Source organism: Pan troglodytes, chromosome 6, assembly GCF_028858775.2.
Source record: "Pan troglodytes isolate AG18354 chromosome 6, NHGRI_mPanTro3-v2.0_pri, whole genome shotgun sequence".
NCBI classification, from domain to species: Eukaryota; Metazoa; Chordata; class Mammalia; order Primates; family Hominidae; genus Pan; species Pan troglodytes.
Window position 1 is genome coordinate 86,822,714 of NC_072404.2, and position 20,550 is coordinate 86,843,263.

The following is a 20,550-nucleotide window of genomic DNA, read 5'->3' on the forward strand; positions in this document are numbered from 1 at the left end:
GGGGTCCTCATGCCAAGGGAAGTCTAAGCTATAAAACAGTTACTCAAGCTCTTGTGGCTGAGCCATTATTGTCCAAGAATCAGGCTATTCATTAAAGAAAAACTTACCTTTTGAGTCCTAGTCACACTAAAAATCCCTTTCATTAAAGTGGTGGCAACTCCTCGTCAATAAGGGAAGGGAACTGACATTTGTGCACCTGCAATATGTTTTGCATGTTTCCTCATTTTCACAATAGCTCTGTCAGACATGTATTACTGCACTTCACAAATGAAGGAACAAATTCTAAGAAAGGAAGAAAGTGACTCCAGGTCACTTTCAGAAGACTGATCTGTCTGAACTCCAGATGAGCTGTCTGAACTCAGAGTTCAAGTCCATTCCACCATACTCTGCTCTTTACCTGATATAAGAAGAGCCAGAGGATCCGAAAACCTCCATTCAGAGTGAAAATATATTGTAAAATCCCATATCCTTTGGGTGTGAAGACAGTTGGCCTTGCTATGATGCCATATTATGCCCTGTGCATTTTATCTGCAAAATCTGCTGGCTATACCAAACGGCCAGAAAATATCTCCAGCTATGATTAACTCTAGGGTGGGTGCTTAACTAAGAAATGCAATTTGATTGCCAGGGGCGGTGGCTCACGCCTGTAATCCCAGCACTTTGGGAGGCTGAGGCAGGCAGATCACGAGGCCATGAGTTGGAGACCAGCCTGACCAACATAGTGAAACCCCATCTCTACTAAAAATACAAAAATCAGCTGGGTGTGATGGCACGTGCCTGCAATCCCAGCTACTCAGGAGGCTGAGGCAGGAGAATCACTTGAACCTGGGAGGAGGAGGCTGCAGTGAGCCGAGATCACGCCACTGCACTCCTGCCTGAGCAACACAGCGAGACTCTGTCTCAAAAAAAGGAAAGAAAAGAATTGCAATTTGATGATGCTGGGAACATTTGTTTCACAGCTATCCAACCAGACCTAATCCCAGCTTCATTGTTTTGAGATTGTCAGATGCCAAAAGTAGTGAAGACAAGGGGCCAAGGCAGATGTTACAACAAATTAACAAGGGATGCTGCAGGCCAGGGGAGAGTTGTAAGTGTTTGAGGCATACGTTCAAGTCATCTAACCTTGTTGACTAAAAAAGGCTGTCAGAAAGTAAAGAGCCACAGAGACAAGACAGCTGAGCTCCCAGCAGTATCTGGCTTTATCATCAGTAGCTTCACTGCTGTCTGGCTAAGCGTTTGGGCTGGCTTTCCCATGCAATGGGATCATGTAAGACGGAACATTAGGTCATGTCCAGTTTACCAGAGCCAGTCAAGTGTGTTCTACATTTAGAAAAAGAGGAAGAATCTCTGGGCCCCCACCCCCTTACTAGGCCACAGAACAGCCAGCCTAGGGTCAATTAGAATGACCATGTCTTGTTTTTGTTTACCCCACATACACCAGGAAACGTCTCTGGCACTACATAGGCCACATTTTTTTTTTTTTTTTTTGAGACAGAGTTTTGCTCTTGTTGCCCAGGCTGGAGTGCAATGGCGCGAACTCGGCTCACTGCAACCTCTGCCTCCCAGGTTCAAGCGATTCTCCTGCCTCAGCCTCCCGAGTAGCTGGGATTACAGGCACCCACCACCATGCCCGGCTAATTTTTTGTATTTTTAGTAGAGACGGGGCTACACCATGTGGGCCAGGCTGGTCTCGAACTCCTGACCTCAGGTGATCCACCCACCTCTGCCTCTCAAAGTGCTGGGATTACAGGCGTGAGCCACCGCACCCAGCCCATAGGCCACATTTTTATGTTACTAAACTTGGAATAATAGTAGTAGGGTATTTTTTCATCACATTCACAAAGGTAAATATTATAGACCTGCCTAATTGTGAAGATTCATACACATTAGATACATTCAGTGGGAATTATCTCCAAAATATGCCTATTATAAAATACAGTTGTGTATTAAAGGGTCTTCCAAATGAATGTGTTAAAATATAAATATGTAAAAACTGAGAAGTCTTACCAAAAACCAAAGGACGTGCAAACAGCATTTTTAGATGGGGGAAAAAAATGTTCACCATCACACTGATAAGAAAAAAGATGTGCAAAACAAAATTGCAATGAGATCATTTTTTTTTTGCTTCTAATATTTAAAAAATTACAGTATTCAATGCAGGAAAGGGTACGCTGAGGATAGACTTTCTTGTATTCAGCTGGTAAAAATATAAATTGCTATGAGCTCTCCAGAAAGAAATTTACCAGTATATTTCAAAAGCCTTAAAATGTTCATACTGCCTCTGAAAGTACAACGGTATTAGAAACTCTGGGGCGGGTCCAATCCACCGGTGTTTTAACAAACTATCCAAGTGATTTTGATGCACACTTAGGTTTGAGAACCACTGCCCTAGGGACTCTCACCCAGTCCCATGGCTTAATGGCTATCTGCTAGATTGAATGTTTATGTCCCCCCAGAATTTATATATTGAAACCTAATCCCAAATGTGATGTTATTTAGATGTGGGGACTTAGGGAGGTGATTAGGTCATCATGGTGGAGCACTCATGGCACTAATCTGTTATAAAAGGAACCTCAGAGAGCTCCTTTACCCCTTCCATGATGTGAGGTTACAGTGAAAAGGCACAGTCTACGAACCAAGAGGCGGGCTCTCACTAGACACCAAATCTGCTGGTGCCTTGATCTTGGACTTCCCAGTCTCCAGAACTGCAAGAAATAGATTTCTGTTGATTATAAGCCAGCCAGTCTATGATATTTTCTTATGGCAGCATGAACAGACTAAGATACCATCTCTAGGCCGATGGATCCTAAATCAACATCTGTACCCCACATATTTTTTCTGAATTCCAGGCCCAAATAACCAACTTTCCACTTGATATTTCCATTTTATATGTCATAAATACTTCAAAATAAACATTTTCAAGATTAAGTTCAGACATTTCTCCTTAAAATCTTCTCTACCTCCAATGATCCCAATCTCCAGAAATGGCACTATCAATTCTGCTCAAGTCAGAAACCTCAGTGTTATCCTTGACTCCTCTCACTTTCTTCCACCTCATCCCTATATCCAATCAAGCACAGTCTCCTAAAGGTTAAGATATTACTATGCATCGAATTGTGTTCTCCCAAAATTCATATATTGAAGCCCTAACTCCTAAAATAACTCTGTCTGGGGTCTTTAGGAGATTATATAATAAGGCAAAAGGTGGGGCCCTAATCCCATGGGACTGTGACCTTATAAGAAGAGAAAGAGATTTCTCTGTTTTGCTTTCTCCCTGCCATATGGGGCCACAGCAAGAAGATATCTGAAAGCCAAGAAGAGAGCTTGACCTACCCTGCCAGATGTTAATCTGGGACTTCCAAACTGGGAGAAAATAAATGTCTATAGTTTTGCCACCAGTCTATGGTATTTATTATGGCTACTTAAGAAGACTAAGACAGATATCTATAAGCTGTCCATTTCTGTTCACCTCCACTGCTACCATCCTATAGATGGAAACTCCACAGTTTCCCTCTAGATCAGTCTCACACTCTTCAAATCATTCTCTATACCAAGCTAGAGGGATATCATCAAGTCAGGTTTCTGTTTAAAATCCTCCAATGGCTTTCCATTGTCTTTCAAATACGGCCCAAATACTTAACATAGATATGTCAGGATGCTACAAGAAATAGTAAGTGGTGTCCCCAACCCCACTCTATTACACTGATCCCTTATCTCTCCTCCTCTAAACACTTGCTGCCCTTGGTATTTGCATCATTTCACCAGCAGGGTCCTGGTCAGCCTGCTCTAACTTGGAAAATATATGGCTCCTCTCCCCAGTCCACTTGGGATCATCTTTAACTGTGAGACTGTGCTTGGGTCCAACTCTCAGGCACCCCATGAAGGCCCTGTACTATAATCTTACTCAGTGAGTATACTGTCCAAATTTTTCCAATGTCTACTTGTTAATTTTTTGTTTTAAACTTAACAGCCAAAAAATTTAAGTTTCTGTTCTTGGCTTTCTTTGGGATACTTCCTTTGCCTCTTAGGGAAAAATACCCCTTGGCTTACAGCCCAAGTGGTGGAGGGTTTAAGGTTTACAAAGTTCTGGGATTAAAAAGACATCAGTTAGGGCTGGGCACAGTGACCCATGCCTGTAATACCCTGTAATACCAGTGCTTTGGGAGGCTGAGGCAGGAGGATCACTTGAGGCCAGGAGTTCAAGACCAGCCTGAGCAACATAACAAGACACTATATCTACAAAAAATTTAAAAATTAACTATTCATAGTAGCAAAGACAGGGAATCAACCTTGGTACCCATCCATAGTGGACTGGAGGATAAAAAATATGGTACATGTATACTATGGAGTACTACACAGCCATATAAAAAAAAACCACACACACACACACACAAAATCGGCTGGGCACGGTGGCTTGCACCTGTAATCCCAGCACTTTGGGAGGCCAAGGCAGGCGGATCACTTGAGATCACGAGTTCAAGACCAGCCTGGTCAACATGGTGAAACCCCATCTCTACTAAAAACACAAAAATTACCCTGGTGTGGTGGTACACGCCTGTAATCTCAGCTACTTGGGAGGCTGAGGCAGAAGAATCACTTGAACCCAGGAGGCAGAGGTTGCAGTGAAGCAAGATCGTGCCACTGCACTTCAGCCTGGGTGACAGGGCGAGACTCTGTCTCAAAAGAAAAAAAAAAAAAAAAAATCATGTTCTTTGCAACAACATGGATTCAGTTGGAGGGCCATTATCCTAAGCAAATTAATGCAGAAACAGAAAACTAAATACCCTATGTTCTCACTCATATGTGAGAGCTAAACATCGGATGTATATGGACATAAAGACAGAAACAACAGACACTGGGGACTACAGGAGTGGGGAGGGAGGGTGGCAAGGGCTGAAAAACTACCTGTTGGGTACTATGCTCACTACCTAGGTGATGGGTTCAATCATACCCCAGACTTCAGCATCAGGCCATATACTCTTGTAACAAACCTGCACATGCACCCCTTGAATTTAAAATAAAAGTTGTTAAAAAAAAAAAAAAAGTTAAAAAAAATTAGCTGGCCATGGTGGCAGCCCACAGTCCTAGTTACTCGAGAGGCTGAGGTAAGAGGCTTGCTTGAGCCTAGAAGTTTGAGGCCGCAATGAGCTATGCAATGAGCCACTGCACTTTAGCCTGGGCAAGAGAGTGAGACTGTCTCTAAAAAAAACCCATCAGTTAGTACTCTACAAATTACCTTAATGCATTGGCTAAAATGCCCTATACTATTTGGCCTCTATGTACAGCTCACCACTCTCTTCAGCTTTATTGGGGGAAAGCCATGTGGAATTTTAGTTCCTCGAATAGACTGTGCTCTCTCCCACCTTTCGGCCTTCACACATACTGACCCATCTACCTGGAATACTTTTTTTTCCCCTTACCTCTGCCTGTTCACTCTCCATGTCTCCATCTAAATATCATTTCCTTAGGAAGAACATCTTCGACCACATTTATACAAGATTAGTTTCCCTGTCAAACATTCCCAGCATACTCAGAATTTCTTTCAACCTGTAATTTATATATTTATTATTACTTACAATTATTTGTTTAATATCTATCTGTCTATGTCTAATGGAACTTAAGCTATAAATTCCATGTGTCTGTTTTGTTCTCTAAAATAATCTCGGTGTCTAAAACATACTAAGTGTTCAGTGAGTATCTGTGACTGACACCAAGGTTAAATTATTTTTGTGTAGATTTCAGAATTAGGGTTCTCATACCACATCTGTTTATCTGCAGTATCCTAAGATTGCAAAATATGTTGTTAAAAAAAAGTTGCAAATGCAAGGTATCCTGAATGGATCAGAATTTTATCAATATTATGCAACCAGTACAAATCGGGAATAAACTTGTTTGCTTACATATAATCATTGCCCATATACCGTAGTTTTACACTTTCATCTCCGTCAAAATAGTCTCCTTGTTCTCATGGAACTCAGGCAACAACTTTAGAATAAATAAATGGTATATATTTGAACTTGATCAAGTACAGGTACAGTAATGAAATACTATTTCTGCATAAGATTTCACTTGAAAAGAGAGCTTGAAAGCTACTTTAAACAGTGGCTTTAACTCCTAGAGAAAGCAGAAACAGGACTTTTACAGTAAGGTTGGAAGAAGAATCTAGAGTTCTCCTTTACACAAAGACCTGTGAGACATCTGCGGGAGCATCATTATTTTTATCTGAGCTGTTTTGTGGCCACCTGAAACATTTACAATAATACTCCTAGTCTTAGTTGTTATTTTTCTCTATTACCCTTATCCTACATAATCTTTCCTTCTCCAATTTACACAACCAAGATACATTTCTCAATGGGCTGGAGAAAAGGAGAGGAAGGATTAAGGGAGGGGGAAGGAGAGCCCTAAGGGAAAGAGCTGGGCCTCAAGCATCTCCTAGGCAACCTATAACATGGACTTCCCTGCCACAAATCTTTTCACTTTTCTGCTTTACAACCCAGTAAGCAATATAAAGTATATTAGACTCCATGTCATACTGGAAATGATACTAGGTTTGTTTTCTGTTGTTGTTGTTGTTGTTTTACCGAGTATCGCTCTGTCACCCAGGCTGGAGTGATCTTGGGTCGCTGCAACCTCTGCCTCCCAGGTTCAAGCAATTCTCCTGCCTCAGCCTCCCGAGTAGCTGGGATTACAGGCACGTGCCACCACGCCTTGCTAATTTTTGTATTTTTAGTAGAGACAGGGTTTTACCATGTTGCACAGGCTGGTCTGGAACTCCTGACCTCGTGATCCGCCCGCCTTGGCCTCCCAAAGTGCTGGGATTACAAGCGTGAGCCACCACATCCAGCCATGATACTAGTATTTATGTCATCTTCAGGATGACCGTGGTTCGAATCACATTAATGAAATAATTTAGCTACAGCAGTGATTCTCTGAAGTCTCAACAGAGAATCCATTACTAATCAACTTCCAGACCTGAGTCATCAAATCTATTACTAGCTACCAACAATGTAACAACTTCACTTGGATATCAAATCCAACGTGTCTCAAATGGAACTCGTTATCTTACTCCACAGATTGGTTTCACTTCTTAATTTCCCTGTGTGAGCTAGTGCTAAAGTCATAATCCCCGTCAGGCGAGCTTACAACCTAGCGGCTATCTTTAACCTCTCTCTTTTCCCATTCTCACAGTACAGAGAAGAGGGAAGGAATTAGGACCTGCTGTCTGTTCTACCCACTAACATGGGCTAGACACTGACATCAGAGAGTTGTCAAGGTGTAGACCAAGGTCCTTGTGGGTCAGAATGCCTTGTGGCTCTTGTTAAAAATGCAGACTTCCCACCACACTTCAAACCTACTCAATCAGCGTTGGGTTGGGGAACTGACATTTTAAATTAGATTCCCAGGAAGCTTTTAAGGCCAACTAAAGGGAAGCAGTACTCTACAGGAAATGACCCAGTTATAGAGAGACACATGTGGAGGAGCAGCAAGGTCAGTAAGGCACCCTGTCCAAAGGGCACAATAAAGATTCGAGGGGAAGCCCTCATGTCCCAAGCAGGTGGATGAAACATAGAAGCAGAAAATTGGTAGTTAAGGGGTCAGCCCTTCTTCTTTTTTTTTTTTTTCTGTCGCCCAGGCTGGAGTGCAGTGGCATGATCTCGGCTCACTGCAACCTTCGCCTCCCAGGTTCAAGTGATTCTCCTGCCTCAACCTCCCAAGTAGCTGGGACTACAGGCACGTGTCACCACACCCAGCTAATTTTTTATTTTTTGTAGAGACAGGGGTTCATCATGTTGGCCAGGCTGGTCTCAAACTCCTGACCTTAGGTGATCCCACCCGCCTCAGCCTCCCTAAGTGCTGGGATTACAGGTGTGAGCCACCACGACTAGCTGGGGTCAGTACTTCTAAGCTCACATTTACATCTGTTTGTGAATAGCCTTCACCAGGGTAGGGCAGGAGAGACTCTAGTTCCCCAAAAGTTGACCAATCAGAACAAGTCATGCCAGAGCCTAGTTCTGAGCATTAAAGCACACAGGGGAGGAATAGTAGCAACTCAGGTAACGATGTGGCATTCCAGGGTTATCACTGGCTGGTTGGATCCCAGCTCTCTTAGACAAGAAAGAGACTTAGGGAACAATACAGGAAGCAGAGGGCTAGAAGGAATCATTGAGGGTTTCATCTGTATCAGCCAGGATTTGGTTGCCAATAAAATAAACCATTTTAGCTACGTTAAACTTATAGAGATTTAATATAATGAACTAGGAGTTTTCAAAATTACTGGAAAGGCTGGGGAAACAGGCTCCAGGCTGAGCTTCCAAGAATAATTGCCAGAAGTGCCTACCAAGGTAGCTATTTCCTGTGCCATCCTCAGAAAACTGAGGACTGATCAGAAAGCACTTCAGCCTGGCGACAAGAGCAAGACTCCATTTCAAAAAAAAAAAAAAAAAAAAAGAATGCCTAACCTCCTGGGAATGCAGCCCTGTAGGTCTCAGCCTTATTTTACCCAGCCTCTCTTCAAGATGGAGTCACTCTGGTTCAAACAACTCTGACAATGTCACCCTTGTACCACTTCTCTTGTCCAAATATCATATTCATACGTTTGTTTGGCAGAGGCTGGGTCACATATGGAATCTGACAGAGTCTGAGAAATGAAGGCTGCAACTCTCTGTCCTGTAGCACGCTACAAAGGAAAGAGGGGTAGAGTTGTACAGGCCATATATGATATCTCTCTAGGCATCTAGTCAGCTATAAGTTTCTCCACTAGAATGAAAGTTATCAGAAGCCAGGGACCTATTGTTTACCATTTTGGGGGCCCCAGTAGTTCACAGAGTGTCTGATGAATAGTTGGAGTATTGTGGGGGTGAAGAAGGAAAGAAGGAAGCAAGGAAGGAAAGAAGTTCAAGATTAGGTCAGGGCAGAGTCTACAGGCAGAAAACAGGAAACTCAGTTTTGATGGTATTTAAAACCTAAAATGAAATGAAGCAGGGATGGACACTAATAATTCTTCTTTCCTAGTAGTGTTTGCTTTTAGTCTGTTTCTCTTCATTTCCATGCTGATGAACTTAATACAGTTGAAATTCCTTAAGTCTGGAAAAAATCAATTGTCTCCTAACTGGTACCTTGCCCAATTTATCCCCATTCTTCCCCATTCTAGTCCATTCTACACACCAATCTCTGGACTGGGTTTCCTAAAACATGATCTTCCAACTTTTTACTTGCAAACACTTCTAAAAGAATTTTGTAAAGCTTGTGTCGTCTTGCACATTTTTAAGCTGACATCTAAAATTCTTCATCCCATGTTAAAATAGTTGCAAAGGATGTAACTTCCAATGTTCTGTAAATATTGTCATTTTAAAATAAAAATATTATAGCACTTTAAAAAATATATCTAATATAATCTAAATACCACATCATCCCTTTTTTAAAAATACATGAACAAGCTGTTCTTTAATAATCAGAAATTTTGTATTTTTCCTTTTTCTCCTTGAACTCATATTTCTATTCTGCTTCCACCAAAAAATTGTATCCTAGTATGATATTTTTATTCCTAAAAGTCTTTTTATCAATTATCTTAATTATCACAATAAAAGTATATATGTTGAAATTACTTCCTGTGACCATGAAGCTATGTTTAAGAATTATCCTGGATTGAGATTTCATCTCAATTATTATTATAATATTATTGACAAAAACAACATGAATATATTACAACTGTTGATAAGTAATTATTAAACAGAAAAAGTAAATTTTTATTTAAATCTATCTCTTAACTAGCTGGGTGGAGCCTGGCTGGTTTTGCTAAAATTAGGTCAGGTATCTTAGATAAAAATTACTTACTATATTGAGACATGGTTCAATCTGTTTCATTCCCCCCACCTTTTTCTGTTTTATTATTAATATAAATGCTGGGAAAATTTGTCTGCATAAATAAGTAGGTAGGAATAGAAACAGTGCTCTCAATTCTTTGCACTCTGTCAGAATCATGTCAAAAATCTTGGGGCAATCTGGTATCAAAAATTATTTTTTAATTATCTATCAGGTGATGACTCAATTGCAGACGTTCCTACAAAGATCTATAAATTGCTTATTAATAGCAAACTAGGAAACCATCTAATTGCAAAAGAATTTGTTATGCATTTATTAATGTGACAGCAAACATGGATGGAATTGGAAGCAATTATCCTAAGTGAAATAACTCAGAAATTTAAATACTCATGTTCTCAGTTATAAGTGTGAGCTAAACACTGGGTACACATGGACATATGGAGTGGAATAATAGACATTGGAGACTATAAAAGGTGGGAGGGTGGGAGGAGGATAAAGGTTATCACCTAGTGGTAATAACCAATAGGGTAAATGAGGTATCCATCACTTTAAGCCTTATTCTTTCTTTGTGTTACAAACATTCCTATTACACTCTTTTAGTTATTTTTAAAAGTACATTAAATTATTGTTGACTCTGGTCACCCTGCTGTACTATCAAGTACCAGATATTATTCATTCTAACTATATTTTTGTAGCCATTAACCATCTCCATTTCCCCAACCTCTGTGGCACCCCCTACCCTTCTCAGCCTCTGGTAACCATCATTCTGCTCTCTATCTCCATGAGTTCAATTATTTTAATTTTAAGCTCCCACAATTGAATGAGACCATGCAAAGTTTGTCTTTCTGTGCCTGGCTTATTTCACTTAACATAATGACCTCCAGTTCCATCCGTGTTGTTGCAAATGACAGGATCTCAAGGAATCTACATTTTTAACAAGCACTCCAACTGATTCAGATGCAGATGGTCCTTAGGTTCTACTTCAGGAAACATTCACCTAAAGGGGGAGCATACTGGAAAATGTAAAAGTTGAAATTTGCAGAGGTGGTTTATAAAACGAAAAAATTAACGACTAGGGTGTGTTAATTAAGCTGGATTTCGGGCAAGGAGAACCACTACAAAGTGCGTATATATGAATTCAGTGTCAATTTAAACAGAAGCACAACTTTGCCTATGGTAGTTATTCATCTCCAAGGGATCTCTGAGGTCCAAAGGTGAGCTCACCCTATGCCCTTGAGTCTGTGTGCTCTCCTGGGGACAAAGAGGACCCGCCAAGTCGCCTTACCATTCTTGTAACAAAACATTTTATATACTAAAGAAGGGCTAAAGACATCACACTATATAAGCTACTTTACAGGCTAAACAATTTGAATTAATGAGGAACCTGATTTTAGCAAGCTCTTTACTGTCCAAGAATGCCTGGAGTTCTTTAAAAAAAAAAATTTTTAACAGGTGGTGTTGGGGTGCTATAAAGAAGATAAATCAACATAAAGTGACACATTGTAACAGAGAGAAAAACATCTCTACATTTACATTTGTTAGTATTTATTGGTTTGGTTTTTTGGGGGGGGCAGGTGGATGGAGTCTCGCTCTGTCACCCAGGCTGGAATGCAGTGGCATGATCTCGGCTCACTGCAACCTCGGCCTCCCGGGTTCAAGCAATTCTCCTGCCTCAGCCTCCAGAGTAGCTGGGATTACAGGCATGCACCAGCATGCCCAGCTAAATTTTGTATTTTAGTAAAGACGGAGTTTCACCAGGTTGGACAGACTGGTCTCGAACTCCTGACCCCAGGTGATCCACCTGCCTCAGCCTCCCAAAGTGCTGGGATTACAGGTGTGAGCCCCTGCACCCAGCCACGTTTGATAGTATTTATTCACTAGTGTTCGTAGTATAGTTGTGCTATAAAATAAAAAACAGTAACAGGCTGAAATAAGAAGTGACAAACTCTTAGGGGTAAAAGAATTTCTGGCAAACATGAACTTATTAGATTTGTAGTATATGTTTGTCTACTTACCTTTAGAATTACTAAAATATTATTTATCTACATATAAATATATGTTAAAAATTTTTTACAGGAAAGGTATAAGGTCTTTATAAACATTCAAATTCTCCTAACCTATGGAGTGGATAATAAACTGATTATTGTGTTTTGTTTTGTTTTTTAGAGACGGGGTCTTGCTTTGTTGTCCAGGCTAGAGTGCAGTGGCATGATCGCAGTTCACTGCAGCCTCAATCTCCTGAGCTCAAGCAATCCTCTGGCCTCGGTCTCCTGAGTAGCAGGGACTACAGTCATGTGCCACCATGCCCAGCTAATTTGGGCGTCCCACTATGTTGCCCAAGCTGATCTCGAACTTCTGGGCTCAAGCAATTCTTCCACCTAGACCTCCCAAAGTGTTGGGATTACACGCGTGAGCCACTGCACCCAGCCTACGTGATTTTTTTTTTTTTTTTTTTTTAAGACAGAGTCTTGCTCTGTTGCCCAGGATGGAGTGCAGTGGCGTGATCTCGGCTCACTGCAAGCTCCGCCTCCCGGGTTCACGGCATTCTCCTGCCTCAGCCTCCCGAGTAGCTGGGACTACAGGCGCCCGCCATCATGCCCGGCTAATTTTTTGTATTTTTAGTAGAGACGGGGTTTCACCGTGTTAGCCAGGATGGTCTTGATCTCCTGACCTCGTGATCCGCCAGCCTCCCAAAGCCTAGGTGATTTTTTTTAAACATTTTGTTTTTAAACATTTTGTTCTTAAACATTTCAAACATATGCAAAAATATGCTAGTACAATGAAACTGCTCTAGCTTTCGATCCTTAATTTACTTCCGACACTGGGGATTTTTTCTTTCTTTCTTTTTTTTCCAAATTCAGCTGTGTATACATTTTTGTTTGTTATATTGTATCCAGCATTTCTAGCTATATGCTGGAAAGTCTATCTATATATGTCTAGTGTTATTTCATCTGTACTCCCTGCATTGCCCTCTCCTCCCCTTACTGGATTATGTTAAAGCAAATCTCACATCATCATTTTTATCCTTATTATTTTAGTATATATCTCCAAAAAGTGACTTTCTAAAAAACATAACCACAACATCATTATCATACCTAAAACATTAACAATATGTGACTATTTTAAAATACACTGGAGCTTGCATATCCAAAGGAAGATTCTCTTCAAAGAATCATCTTAAAAGGCTATAGTTTCCCAAAACATTTTTGGATACCTCTCAGGATTACTTTCAGGACTAGCAATATATTAAGTATCCCGAATGGTGACAAATCTTCACTCTTCAAGGGTAGACTGGACTTGAAAATAGCTGAAAAGTCTTTAGGAATAAACCCTAATGAGCGGTTGGAGTAATCAGACTGGTTTTGTTAGAGAGTAATATACACAGAGGCACAAGGTGTGTCCATTTCATGAAAGGAGTCTGATGCTTGTAAACTAGCTCAAATTACCTACTGGATGACCAGAGATGCGAGGCTAGAGAAAGAGGAGCTCTGTTGCATCAGGAGCTGAGGCAGGAGAGGATCCTAAGAGGAGAATGTGAGAGGCAGCTGAGAGAACCAGCCAACTGGCAAGAGGGAGTTATGCTAAATCTTTGTACCCTAAATTCCAATGATTCCAGGCCACTTTCTGGGTTTATCTTGCATTTCAGGCCTCCTTCCTTTTGCAAACAATGTTCCCTGTGATTGGAATGCCTACTCCGGCTGAGTGGACCCACTGGATGAATCTCTAGTCATCCTTTAAGATCTTGATCAAATATTATCACATTATTTGACTCTCTGGTGCAATAAGTTGTTCCATTTTCTGGCCCAGTTGTACTTTGTAAATGTCTCTTTTAACATCTCTGTGACTGTTTCATATTATTCAGATTTGTATATATTCCCCCAATAAGACTGGGAGTTTCATTTTTGTATCTTTGGCATATAGACAGTGACTGGCACATAGTGGGGCTTCAGTAATCATTTATTACATAGATATGATTAATAATCTGCATATCTTTATATGGGTTAGATCTTGAAATATCCTCATAATATAACAAAGCAGTTGTGGGCTCTAAACATTATAGAACAAAGCAAAGAAGAAAAGCCTTATGCAAGAGCAGTATTTCAACAGAATCCCTAGAAGTTTCAGATCTTCACAGTGGAAAATTACAGCACAGAATTGCCCAAAGATATGTTGGCAATTTCATTCCCTCTCTTTCTTTTTTTTTTTTTTTTTTTTCCGAGATGGAGTCTAGCTCTGTCGCCCAGGCTGTAGTGTAGTGGCGTGATCTTGGCTCACTGCAACCTCCGCCTCCCGGGTTCAAGCAATTCTCTGGCCTCAGCCTCCCAAGTAGCTGGGATTACAGGCACCTGCCACCATGCCCAGATAATTTTTGTATTTTCAGTAGAGACGGGGTTTCACCATCTTGGCCAGGCTGTTCTAGAACTCCCGACTTCGTGATCTGCCTTCCTCGGCCTCCCAAAGTGCTGGAATTACAAGCACAAGCCACCGCGCCTGGCCCTTTCCCTCTCTTTTTAAAAATACATTTTCCAAATCCATTTTTTTGAGATTAGACTTATTCTATTTTTCTTTAAGGGATTAATGTTTGAAAAGTTAGTGAATTAAGGCCAGGCGCGATGGCTCACACCTGTAATCCCAGCACTTTGGGAGGCCGAGGCAGGCGGATCACGAGGTCAGGAGTTTGAGACCAGGCTCGACAACATAGCTTAACCCCGTCTCTACTAAAAACACAAAAATTAGCCAGGCATGGTGGCGGGCACCTGTAATCCCAACTACTTGGGAGGCTGAGACAGGAGAATCGCTTGAACCCGGGAGTTGCAGGTTGTAGTGAACCAAGATCATGCCATTGCACTCCAGCCTGGGTGACAAAAGCAAGACTCCATCTCAAAAAAAAAAAAAAGGAAAGTTATTGAATTAAGTACAAATTGAAATTGAGTTCAAACTTAGTTGATTTACATTTTTCTCAAAATAGATTTAGAAGGCAGAACACAAAGCATAAAAATAAATCATCTGGCCGAGCGTGGTGGCTCACGCCTGTAATCCCAGCGCTTTGGGAGGCTGAGGCGGGTGGATCACCTGTGGTCAGGAGTTCAAGACCAGCCTGGTCAACATGGTGAAACCCCGTCTCTACTAAAAATACAAAAAGTAGCCAAGCATGGTAGCGGGCATCTGTAATCCCAGCTGCTTGGGAGGCTGAGACAGGAGAATCGCTTGAACTGCAGAGGCGGAGGTTGCAGTGAGCCGAGATTGCACCACTGCACTCCAGCCTGGGCAACAAAGAGCAAAACTCTATCTCAAAAAAAAAAATAAATAAATCATCTACTTCAGAGGAAATAGATGACTATCAGTCATTGTGTTAAAACTATAGAAATTTGATAGAGTTCAAAATAACATTTAATATGCTGTCTTGTCAGGACCATTCATATACTCCTCTTTCACTCCCACCTTCTGCCCTAGATCAAGAACAACCCCATTCACTCCTAATCAAATGACCAACCTGGCCTTTGGCCTTAATAGGAAGTAAAAGTGTCTCTTCCGGCATTGTATCAGTGGTATGTGCCGCACCTACCACACCTGCAGCATAGTCTTAGGATGAGGAAGAAGTTTGTGGGTAGCCCAGGTGGGTAGAAAGGAGATAGAGAGAGCCACATGTAAAGAACAGTTGCATCTGATGTCACCTGTTCCTGGCTGAACCTGAATTTTATCAAGACCATAAAGTCCTCTGAGCCCTAGCTGGTTCACAACATATTTTCAATCTAGTTTTTTTTTTTTTTTTTAATCACTAAGTCCACAGAAATTTTTACAATCCTTGTCAGGTGGTAAATATTCTATTAAACCGTGTTTGTATGGAAATAACCTGATTTGGATATAGAAGAAACAGAATTGAATTAGTTGAGCAACAGGTTTGCTTGGTTCTCATGGTTACATTGCACAACCTGGGCAAGGCATCCCATGACATAAAAGATTGTTGTAATTCAACCCGGAAATCCGGCCAGACCTCCCAGGTACTTACAAAAGCAGTTCAGCCTCCACAACATAGGAATGATTTATCTGATTTCATGACACATGGCCTCTTGGATCCTGTGACCATTTCTCAACTGGACAATATATTAAATAAATTAGCACTTGCTTTTTGATAGTTTCATAAAGAAAATTTATTGGTTTTTTAAAAATAAAAACAGAATCCAAAATCATAACTTAAAATGAATGCATGCACACAAAGTTGAAAACATAGAAATGATGCAACAAGTAACAGTACCATTTGTATGTTGTTTGAAAGAATAGCATATTTTAATTATTACATGTAAAAAATTTCACATTCCTAATAAAGAGGGTAAAAGTGAAACATTCAAGACCTCCTTTTATCCTTTTTTGTCTTTTTGAGACAGGGTCTCTTGCTCTGTTGCACAGGCTGGAGTGCAGTGGCATGATCACAGCTCACTGCAACCTCAACCTCCCAGGCTCCAGCAATCCTTCCACCTCAGCCTCCCAAGTAGCTGGAACTACATGCAGGTGCCATCACACCCAGCTAATTTTTTTATTTTTTTGAGACAGAGTTTCATTCTTGTCGCCCAGGCTGGAATGCAATGGCGTGGTCTCAGCTTACTGGAACTTCTGCCTCCTGAGTTCAAGCGATTCTCCTGCCTATGCCTCCCAAGTAGCTGGGATTACAGGCACCCACCACCACGCCCAGCTGATTTTTTTTTTTTTTTTTTTTATGTATTGTTAGTAAAGACGGGGTTTCACCATGTTGGCCAGGCTAGTCTCGAACTCCTGACCTCAGGTGATCTGCCTGCCTTGGCCTCCCAAAGTGCCGGAATTACAGGCGTGAGCCACCGTGCCCTGCCAGTGAAACCCCTTCTCTACTAAAAATACAAAAATTAGCTGGGCGTGGTGGCTCGCGTCCGTAGTCCCAGCTACTCGGGAGGCTGAGGCAGGAGAAACGCTGGAACCAGAATCTCAGAGTGAGCCGAGATCATGCCACTGCACTCCAGCCTGGGAGACAGTGAAACTCCATCTCAAAAAAAAAGAAAAAGAAAAGAGTCAGGAAAGTAGCACATTTTAAAATGAGTCTAATAGTGTTACGTAGAAATAATATAAAATTTACCAATTATGAGGTTATCCTTCGTTGGTTCTCAGTATTGGTTAGGGCTTAGTTATAGCAATGTTTCTGCTTTGACTTTTCACGTTTAAAAATGTACACATTTTACAGAAATATAAGAAAAATAAATGCTTGTAGATACGGTACAGATTAATTGGAGATTCCGAGAAAAGCAACCAAAATCTTAAAAGGACATATAATCAGACCTATAAGAACAAATTTTAAAAACTGAGTTTCTGCTCTACTCTGCATTTCAGAACTGTTAGCATGAACTGTGATAAAACAGAAAGCTTTTCAGATGAAGCTATGCAAATATTTATAGAATCAAAGATAATTTGGACTATAGTATCTAATAGTAATAATAGATATTATTGGCTTCATGAATATAATCTGCTAAACACTTTATTATTACTTTTTTTTTTTTTTTTGAGACGGAGTCTCGCTCTGTCGCCCAGTCTGTTAGCGCAGTGGCGCGATCTCGGCTCACGGCAACCTCCGCCTCCCGGTTTCACGCCATTCTCCTGCCTCAGCCTCCCGAGTAGCTGGGACTACAGGCGCCCGCCACCACGCCGGGCTAATTTTTTTTTAATTTTTAGTAGAGACGGGGTTTCACCGTGTTAGCCAGGATGGTCTCAATCTCCTGACCTCTTGATCCACCCATCTCAGCCTCCCAAAGTGCTGGGATCACAGGCGTGAGCCACTGCACCCAACCTTTTTTTTCTTTTTGACTGAGTGTCACTCTGTCGCCCAGGCTGGATGTAGTGGCGCAATCTTGGCTCACTGCAACCTCCACCTCCGGGGTTCATGCTATTCTCCTACCTCAGCCTCCCGAGTAGCTCGGACTACAGGCGCATGCCACCACGTCTGGCTAATTTTTTGTATTTTTTTTTAGTAGAGACGGGGTTTCACCGTGTTGGCCAGGATGGTTTCAAACTCCTGACCCCAGCTGATCCACCCGCCTTGGCCTCCCAAAGTGCTGGGATTACAGGCGTGAGCCATCGCTCCTGGCCCTGTGATTTCTTACAAAAGTGTTCTGTAGTTCTCCTTGTAGAGATCTTTCATCTCCTTGGACGTATTCCCAGGTATTTTATTCTTTTGTGGATATTGTAAATGGGATTGTATTCTTGAGTTGGCTCTAATTTTTAACATAATTGTTGTGTAGAAATGCTACTGATTTTTGTACATTTAATCTTGTATCCTGAAACTTTACTAAAGCCATTTTCCAGTTCCAGGAGTCTTTTAGCAGAGTCTTTAGAGTTTTCTAGGTATAGAATCATATCGTCTGCAAAGAGAGATAGTTTGACTTTTTCTTTTCCTATCTGAATGTCTTTCTTTCTTTCTCTTGCCTGACTGCTCTGGCTAGTATTTCCAGTACTATGTTGAATAGGAGTGGTGAGAGTGGGAATTCTCGGTGAGAGTGGGTATCCTTGTCTTGTTCTCAAGGGGAATGCTTCCAGTTTTTGCCTGTTCAGCATGACGTTGGCTGTGGGTTTCTCAGAGATGGCTCATTACTTTAATGTATGTTCCTTGATGCCTCTAGCCTGTTGAGGGTTTTTTAAATCATGAAACGATGTTAGATTTTATCAAAAGCTTTTTCCAAGTCTAATGAGATGATTATACGGTTTTTGTTTTCAATTCTGTTTATGTGGTGAATCACATTTATTGATTTGCGTATGTTGAGCTAACATTGCATCACAGGAATGAAGCCTCCTTGATCATGGTGAATTAACTTTTTGATGTGCTATTGGATTTGGTTTGCTTGTATTTTGTTGAGGGTTTTTGCGTCTGTATTCATTAGGAATACTGGCCTGTCGTTGTCTTGTTTCCTTGCGTCTTTGCCAGGTTTGGTATCAGGGTGGTGCTGGCTTCATAGAATGTATTAGGAGAGAGTCCCTCCTCCTCAATTTTTTGGAATAGTTTCAGTAGAATTGATACCAGCCCTTCTTTGTACGTCTGGAGAATTCAGCTGTGAATCCATCTGGTCCTGGGCTTTTTTGATTGGTAGATTTTTTTATTACTGTTTCAATATTGGAATTCAATATTGGTCTGTTTGGGGTTTCAATTTCTTCCTGATTCAATCTTGGGAGTTTGTGCGTTTCCAAGAATTTATCCATTTCTTCTAGGTTTTCTAGTTTATGTGTGTAGAGATGTGCACAGGAGTCTCTGAGGATCTTTTGTATTTCTTTGGAATCAGTTGTAATGGCACCTTTGTCGTTTCTGATTGTGCTTATTCTAAACTTATTTCTAAGCAGGGCTGAAAGGAGGCAATATTAGCCCCAACTACTAATATTATTCAGTAAAAAGCATTTTATTCCTTAATCAATAGGGGCTTACTCTAAAAAGTAAATACTTGGGGAGAAAAAAGTCTTTTTAAAATTATTCATAGTTAAATGGAAAATATTTAATTAGATAATCACTTTTCTCCACCCTTAATAGCTAATAGTAGTTGTTTTGATGGGGAATGTGAGCAAGAGGGCTAGAATAAATTGGGAGTACTAAAATTTCCGGGAGTGGCCAGACTGAGCTGGGCATCAGAGGGGGATTACTGTCACTTAAAGGGCATGGTGGGCACATTACAATTTGTCCTGGTACTTCACATGGCAGTAGCCAATCCCTTGAGAGTTTGGTAAGGTTCCCTAGTAACTGAATTTTGTCTAGCTTGTCCCAGTGGCACAGCAAGCACAGCCAGGAGAAATGTGGTGGATTGTATATGGTAAACGCAAAGATGAACTTCCTGATTATAAGGATGAGAAACACTGGAACCAGCTCCTTAGAGAGAGGGAGTTTGTAGAATCTGTATCCTGGAAGAAGTGGCTCTCTCACAGGAAAAAGTTCTTTGATAGAAGGTAGCTTTGTGGAGTGTGTACACTTAACTGGACATGACTGAAGATAGTAGGGGAGGATGAGCTTTGCTTTGAATGAGAAGCAAAGGAGTTACCCTTTTTTTTTTTTTTTTTTTGAGACAGAGTTTTGCTCTTGTTGCCCAGGCTGGAGTGCAATGGTGCGACCTAGGCTCACCGCAACTTCCGCCTCCTGGGTTCAAGTGATTCTCCTGTCTCAGCCTCCTGAGTAGCTGAATTGAGTGTGTTGTGAATACCTACAACACACTCAACAAAGAATTCAATTGAACTAATACTTTCACATCTTATCCTCATTTGAAAGCACATTAATATTATTGTACTTCAGTTTCTACATATGTAAAATTGGTGTGCTGGAGGAGTTTGAACAAACTAGATGATCTATGAAGTCTCTTTCAATTCTAAGATTATAAGTTTCCTTTTTTTTATTATTTTTCAGACGGACTCTCACTCTGTCACCCAGGCTGGAGTGCGGTAGCACAATCTCGGCTCACTGCAACCTATGCCTCGCGGGTTCAAGCAGTTCTCTACCACAGCCTCCCGAATAGCTGGGATTACAAGTGCCCACCACCACGCGCGGCTAATTTTTGTATTTTTAGTAGAGACGGGGTTTCACCATCTTGGCCAGGCTGGTCTTGAACTCCTGACCTTGTGATCCACCCGCCTCGGCCTCCCAAAGTGCTGGGATTACAGGCATGAGCCACCGCGCCTGGCCAAGATTATAAATTTCTGTAGTCTTTCCAGGCTGACAGGGCTGCTTTTGGACTATGG